This window comes from Mesitornis unicolor, unplaced genomic scaffold, assembly GCF_000695765.1.
Source record: "Mesitornis unicolor isolate BGI_N332 unplaced genomic scaffold, ASM69576v1 scaffold38358, whole genome shotgun sequence".
Classification (NCBI taxonomy): domain Eukaryota; kingdom Metazoa; phylum Chordata; class Aves; order Mesitornithiformes; family Mesitornithidae; genus Mesitornis; species Mesitornis unicolor.
The window spans coordinates 10,975-18,554 of record NW_010203583.1 but is presented as its reverse complement, the minus strand read 5'-3'; the positions used below and the strand labels follow the sequence as shown (position 1 = coordinate 18,554).

At 41.3% G+C, this 7,580-nt stretch overlaps 1 protein-coding gene across 1 annotated transcript in view; it reads left to right on the top strand.

The window, feature by feature from the left end:
- Positions 1-7,580, top strand: part of LOC104545559 (cytochrome c oxidase assembly protein COX16 homolog, mitochondrial-like) — a gene marked incomplete at its 3' end in the record, with an annotated part of 11,618 nt that overhangs the window by 338 nt on the left and 3,700 nt on the right. The window lies entirely within an intron of this gene.

Below are 7,580 nucleotides of genomic sequence, written 5' to 3'. Positions count from 1 at the left end.
GCTGTGAGTCGTGAGCCCCGCTTCGGCCGCAGGTTCAGTGATGGCCTCTGGAGGTCAGGGAGAGGGTTTTAAAGCATCCTTTTAAAGATCGGCCTAACTAAAAGGTGAGGGAAATGTATCTGGGTGCTTTTATCTTTAAAACACTGCTTATATGTTTGTCTGACTTACTTAAGCTTTGTAATAGGCTATAAACCACAGTGGCAGTGTTGGTCTAGGTCTAAATACATAGAAAGAGTTTGAGCTAAGTGAGTTCTGGGGTTATAGTTACGGTTGTGGTCAAAGTGTTATGTGAGGAATAGCTACTTCACAGAATCCCAGACCGTCAGGGATTGGAAGGGACCTCCAAAGCTCATCCAGTCCAATCCCCCTGCCGGAGCAGGAACACCCAGATGAGGTTACACAGGAAGGCGTCCAGGCGGGTTTTGAATGTCTGCAGAGAAGGAGACTCCACAACCTCTCTGGGCAGCCTGGGCCAGGGCTCTGTCACCCTCACTGAGAAGAAGTTTCTTCTCCAATTGAAGTGGAACCTCCTGTGTTCCAGTTTGTGTCCGTTAAGGTTATTAAGGTTTCTTCTTCTGAGGTTGGTTATTTATCTTTCGAAATGAGGGGAACCCAGGCAGTTTGGTACTCTTCAGCTCAATTTTAACTTCATAAAAGGTTTAGGGAAATTAGTACTTCATTAAATCATAGATACTTAGGGATAGTGACCTGGTGGGGGAAAAATTCACCATGGCTTTTTGATGATAGATACATCAGATTCGATAGTTTAACTGGTATAGAAGGTGAGAATATGCAACTGATATGCAAGATCTTGACTTTGATAAAGCTTTCTGCCTTACCTTCTCTGTGAGAGGTGCACTTCAGAGAAAGTGTGGCAAAGATGTGCTGCTTATCATTTGTATTTCTCGAAGGGTTGAAAAAAATATTGCGGAATTTAGATACTAGGTGTCTTCAAAAGTGAGAAGGTGTCTTGGGTTCTGGAGAAAGAATGTGGGCTGTAATAGTGTGGACAAACAAATGTCATTATAAGACATGGAAACCTGTCAAAAGTAAAATAAACCATGGCACAGGACTCTTCCAGTCTACTCAGAGTCCTGAACAATTCTCCAGCTTTGCGGTGCTATTGTAGAGATGGGGAAGCCATTCTGTAAAGTCTACAGCAACACAGAAGATAAAGCAGACATTCCAGCATTAAGGAGTGCTTGAAGGCATTGACTTATTTTAGAAGAATCTGATAAGTTCTGTACGTGATACATTGAGAGTGGCGATTGCTTTTCATAGCTTGGGAAAGAAGTAACAAAATAACTGAGCTTTAGATCAAATGTTCAGGAAATATTACTGCTCGTTAGGTCAGAACACCTGTGATACCACTTAGGGTTTTTGAGAAGTGGTTAAACGACCGTCTGGCAGCAATGGCACAGATTTTTCTCAGTTCTACTTCAGTGCTGGAGATGGGACTTGAGCTTCCTGGGCCAGGCTAGACCTGCAGTTGTCCTTTTGGGCCTCCTCGTGTTTTTGCATGATTTGCCCTAGGTCATAGCAGTGGTTTCTTTGACTTTGTGCTGCCTAATTTCATTCCATTTCTGGTACTGCAAGAGCTCTTTCCTCCAGAGACAATGTTATATAGAGAAATGCTGTATTCTATTTCTTTCCAGGGGTTTCATGTCTCCCTGCCTTAAAATTATTCTCCTCTGTGAATACTTCAGAACGTTTCTGTGGTGCTGCCCAAAGGCTTCCCGAGGAGCAAGAGAAAAGAAAATTCATGCAATTCTTGTCAGTTCCTCAGCTGTCTATTGAACTCTGAAAAAAATCTCTGAAGCTGAACAAAATTGTGCTAAAAGATCAATTACAGCAGAAGAGACACTGAATCCATGCACAGAATCAGAAGGAGCATGCCTTTGTAACCCTTTTAATTCTGCTGAATGTGTAGATAATATTGAAACCAAAGGTTTCTAGTAGATTCTTGCATCCTGTGCATGATTTTTCACTAGACAGGTACATGACTTTATTCTTCAGTCCTGCTGGACTTTTCATCAGTACCATATTTGCTTTTTTTTTTAAAAAAAAGCCAAACAGCTTTCATATCTTCCCTTCTTACACTGCATATTTGAGTGAAAAATCCCCGTGCCACTGTTTCTAAAGGCTCCGAGGTTAAAGAGATGATAATTCAAAGACAGATGAGTGTCTCATTATATCCATGCATGCACAAATAGATTTGAAAAAGATTCCTTACTTTTTAGTGTAAATTATCTTGATCCTTTGTTCTTTTGGGCTTAGGGCTGTTAGAATATTTCAGTGCAGAAAACAATTTCTTGGTTGATCTTAAAAAACCTCGAACTGACAACAGCTTTCAGAGTAAGATGTGTAAAGCACAGTTTTCAGTCATGCTTTCTCAGAAGATGAGAGTGTTTCTTTGTGAACACCAGCAGGGCTGTAGGGGGTAGGAATTAAATCTGCAGGAAGCCTTGATTTCTGAATGTTTTCTTTAACTTTGTAAAGTTCGCAGATAAAATAATGTCTGCGTGGCACAGAACAGTAAGCGTGCAGGAGGGAGTGATGTAACCTGCCATGGAATATCTTAACAGCTTGAGTGCTGCAGGGTGAGCAGTCTAAAGCATTGGTAAAGATGGTAACATCTGTGTAGATGTTAGGATGAACTACGCTGAGCTCAGATGTATCTGTAAAATGTGCTGTTCTGATGGAGGGCTGTGGTAACTTAAGCATCCTTGTCAGCTCTGTTGACATCTCCCTTTCCTGTCACGTTAAATAGTGATTCTAGATCGTTGAGGAGTCGTGTTTGGGTAAAACTGCAAAGCAGTAACGCTTTTAAAACACGTTAGAAGCCATCATTTCATATGCTCACACCACTTCAGAAAACTTGCATTTGTGGTTCTGTCTCTGTGCGATTCTAGACAGGGATCATTCATACTCTCCACGTTGCTAAAGGATCATACAGATGCAATTCCTGTTCTGCTGGCAGCGCGTTACAAGGGAAAAATAATTCAGAGGGTCTGAAGCGTCAATTTAGCAGACAGCAAACATAGCCTGTGGCTCGTTTGGTGATGTTTATCGCACACCTAAAACAAGTGTGTTGCACCACATGTGTAGTATTGCGTGTTTCAAACTTGTAGCGTGTTTTGCTACAAGTGTATTTTGACTGCTGTTAATTTTTCTGCTAGGTTTGGTTCTCCCGCCCTGTAACGACCATGCTTTTACAGGTACTTTCCTTTTGCATCAACTTCTCCTTCAGGATCTTGTCTTTGGTGTTTTTAATACTGTACGTGGTGTTGCCAAAAGAGAAGATGGGGGTAGCTTGAAACGGTGGAGTATTTTTCTGTGGATAAACATGTTTCTAAAATCTATTTCCATCAGTGTTCATGCACACAGGCTGTACTACATTGCCATCTACATTGCTGCCTTGAGCAGTGCAAGTTACTTCAATAAACACTTCACCAAGAGACGCTAAAAATGCACGTTACGTACAGGACAAGAAAAAAGGTCAGATTAAAAAGAGTCCCTAACAATGCTGCAGCTATTTAATATCTTCATTAGTGATCTGGATGTTGGGATCAGGAGCTCCATGATGAAGTTTGCTGATGACACCAAAATGACTGGGGTAGTTGATGCTCCAGAAGGGAGAGCCACCCTCTAGGAAGACCTGGACAGATCAGAGGACTGGAAGAGCTGCTGTATGAAGAAAGGCTGAGAAAACGGGGCTGTTGAGCCTTGGGAAGAGAAGGCTTAGGGGGGACCTTATCACCATGGACCAGTACATAAAGGGTGGCTACCAAAAAGAGGGAGACTCCCTTTAACAAGGAGTCTCATGGAAAAGACGAGGGGTAATGGACACAAGTTGCTTCTGGAGAGATTCCGATTGAACTCCAGAAGAAATTGTTTTAGCATGAGATCAATCAGACATCGAACAGATCTGCCAGGGAAGTGGTGAATGCCCCTACATTGGTCAGTTTGAAGAGTGAGCTTGACAGGGCCTGACTCAGCTCATTTAAATGATACTTTTACCTCGAGAGGTTGGACTGGATGATCCTTGTGGTCCCTTCCAACCTGGGATTCTATGATTCTGTGATTCAATGTGGTATGGTCAGTGCTCCCAGAAAAAGTCAGCGACATCTCAGCTGTTTTTAATGAACCAGTTGCGTCTCAGTCTTTATGGCAAACAAAACAAAACACCTTTCCCAGACATCTGGACATGAATTTACACGTCTGTGGATTAGTTACGATCACTGCTGGCATCAGGGTCATCTGGAAGCCATGACTGATGCTCAGAAATGTTTTGCAAATACTATGAAATGGTGTTTTGTTGTACTGTGAGTCACTGAAAGTGAAAGTTTTACAGGGTTTATGGGTAGGGAAACTGTTTTTATCATTTCAATGTATTTAAATAACTAAGTTTCCAAAGATTTCTTTAAATACAACATTCCTAATTCTTTTCATGAAAAGGTGCTGCATTCTGAGTCCTGGGGTGTGCTGAATACAAGGCACACTTTTCCCCACAGATTCTGGAGGTTCTGGCCATAAGAAATGACACGAACACTGAGAAATAAGGAAAATTCTTCTCAGGAGTAATCCTGTTTCTGAGATCTATTGTTGCCATCAGTATCTATGTGTAGAAACTGTTACTACATTATCTTCTGATATTGTATGGAAAAGGATTACTCCAGGCAGCATTTAACACGTATCTAAAAGTGAAATTGTTAATATCATTCACATTATCACCTTGAACAACTTATAATATTGAATAGCAGGACTTTTCTTAATATCTGCTACTTCATGTAACTTTACAATAAACTTTGACATGTACAGAACAGATGATTTAAATGTTAATACGTTTTTGAGAGATGAATAGAAGTTAATTTACCCATGAGAAGAGAATTCTGACTTCTAACATGTGTATATAAATTGTGATTGCCTGTGAAAGCCCACAGGCATTACATTCATAGCCTAGGAAAGCATTAAATACAGAACTGCTTTTAGAATTGTGAAATGATTGCTCCCAATCAGTGGATGTCGCTTTTATGCTTCAGTAACTTGTATTATAACTATTGGGTCTCTAAGCTTATAATGAGAGATGTCTTCAACTTCTGCTGCGCTTCTGCTTTGCATCTCCAGTTCATCTGTGTGTGTTTGAATCCACAGCAGATTGTGGAGCTGCTCCAGACAAAACCACCGCCTGGAACTGTTTGTGCCAGCGTGGGAGCCAGCACGTCCAAGCTGGATGGGCTGCTGTGGACTCTGGTTCGCACGGTCTGCAGACATTTCTGTCTTTCAGTTGACTGTCAGGCCTTAACATTTCGGAGTTCGTATTTTGAAGCGATGCCTTACACTTTTCTTTTGATTCTTAATCTTTGAGTACTGTTTTCCAGGTAAATGTTAGACAAATAGGCACTCTTCGGTACTCCAGATGTATCCTCTGTTTAATTTTAAAACATAAGAAGTTTATTGGCATTAGTGCTGTTAGAATGGCCTAATTTGGCACTCGGGAACCAAGGTTTTGTATTGAGCTTCAGAACAGGAACATGAGTACAAACTTGCCCGTTTTCACTTTGTGTGTTTAGTCCTGCTCAAAGTCAAGGAATGGTGAAGGTAAGGATTTAAGATTAATATTTACTCTGTAGTACATTTCATCTTCTTGCCCTGTCCAGCATTGTCAATAGGGAAGTATTACTTGACTAGGAGTAATTTCTTTTTATGTTCTTTAGCACAGGTTTCAGTTTGTTGCTATTTTGAGCTGAGTCTGCCACATCCCAGGAACAGCAGGTTGCCATGGGATGCAAACAGTTTCTCATTGCAATGTACCTTGGCTAGATCTGAACCTGTGAGTAATGGGAGTGATGACTTTGATAAGGAATTGGAAGTTTTGGCTTTTAGAAGCTTATGAAGAAAGAGAAAGTGATGTTGAGAAACTGCAGCTTGACCACCACAGCAGACTTGTTTTCAACCAGCTGCAACTGCTGAGTGAAATTCCCTTGTTACCTGCCCAGCCCAAGCAGTGTGTGTAATGCAGAATGACAATGCTGTGGCTGAAAATGCCCTTTTTTGCTAATGCTCATGCTGAGGAACGTATGAGTTTCTGTCACTTCTGCATTGTTCTGAGATTGATTTCTATTAAATATGTTTCCTGTGCTTTCCAACTTGTTATGGAAGGGACATTTTAGTAAACAAAGGGTTTCTTTTCTTCCTAAAACATAGAATAGTAGCATTGAAAGGATATGGACAGTTTTTGTTGTGCTTTGGTCTGTAGCCATTCGTATTTGCAATCTTTAAAATGATAGCTTTGCCCATACTCTATACTGAGCCAATTAATCTGACACCCTGTGTTCAAGTTTAATACTGCACAGAGTTCTACATGCTGTGAAAACTGCACTCTTCTCCTTTATCAATCAGTTAGGCTTGGCTCCAGTTTATACCAGCTGCTGTCCTGGATTGCCAGTATGGTATCTACATGGTCATCTACTGGCCTGTTTCATCCATTTTTGAGTGTAATGCAGTTCAGTCCTTCTGCAATTTGTGAATTTTAGTATGTGCTTAAAGTCAGTGCATTCTCTCACTTCGCTGTGCTTTTGAAAGATTTATTTTACTTTTTAGCAGGGCTTGTTGGGACAGAGCAAGGGGTAATGGTTGTAAACTAAAAGAGGGTAGACTTAGACTAGATACAAGGAATAGATTTTTTACAATGAGGATGGTAAAACAGTGGAACGGGTTGCCCAGAGAGGTGGTAGATGCCTCATCCCCAGAAACATTCCTGCCAGGTGGGATGGGGCTCTGAGCAACCTGGTCTGGTTGAAGATGCTTCTGCTCATTGCAGGGGGCTGTTTGGACTAAATGACCTGTAAAGGTCCTTTCCAACCCAGACTGTTCTACAATTCTATGAAATATTAAGGAATGCATAGGGTTTTTTTTAATTTTTCCCCAAAGGAGGCCTCTGATCTGAAATAAAAATTCTTTCCATTTGTTGCAGACTAGAAGGTAAATCCCTTTCTGCTCCCATCGAAGGTGGGGAGAGGAATTAATCGGTGTCTGAGAAGACCGCACTGTTTTCCTCTCTTGCAGGAGTTGCATCGTTAGAGCCAAGTGCTGGAACGGCAGTGGGAAATAAACTCTTGAGAGTGAGAGCTGGCAGCGGGGGGCGCTTCAGGTTAAGATCACTTGCCTGGGTCTTTTCTGGGCCTGGCAGTTTGCCCTGCCGCTTTATTTAGGGAACAAATAAGAGACTTCAGTCTTCTGGGCTGTCAAATTGCCATCTTTCACCAGTCCTGCACTGCACATATGACAGTTCTTTAAAAAGGAAACCCCCAGAACCTTTTTACTGTGATCACTGCAAACTAAAATAAAATAATTCACATGACTGTTCTAGTTTTGAAGCTCACGATGAATAGCTGGAGGGTTCTGCAGCAGCAGCCTTGAAGAAGAGGTTAGAAAATTATCATGTTCCTTCTCCAGTGATACATATTGTAACATTTTCTACCACTGCATTGTATGTGTTACCAGCTCTAAATATTGTGATTTGGTTAATTTAGGGCTTTATGACAAATGTAAATCTGTAATCTGGCTTTCACAATTGG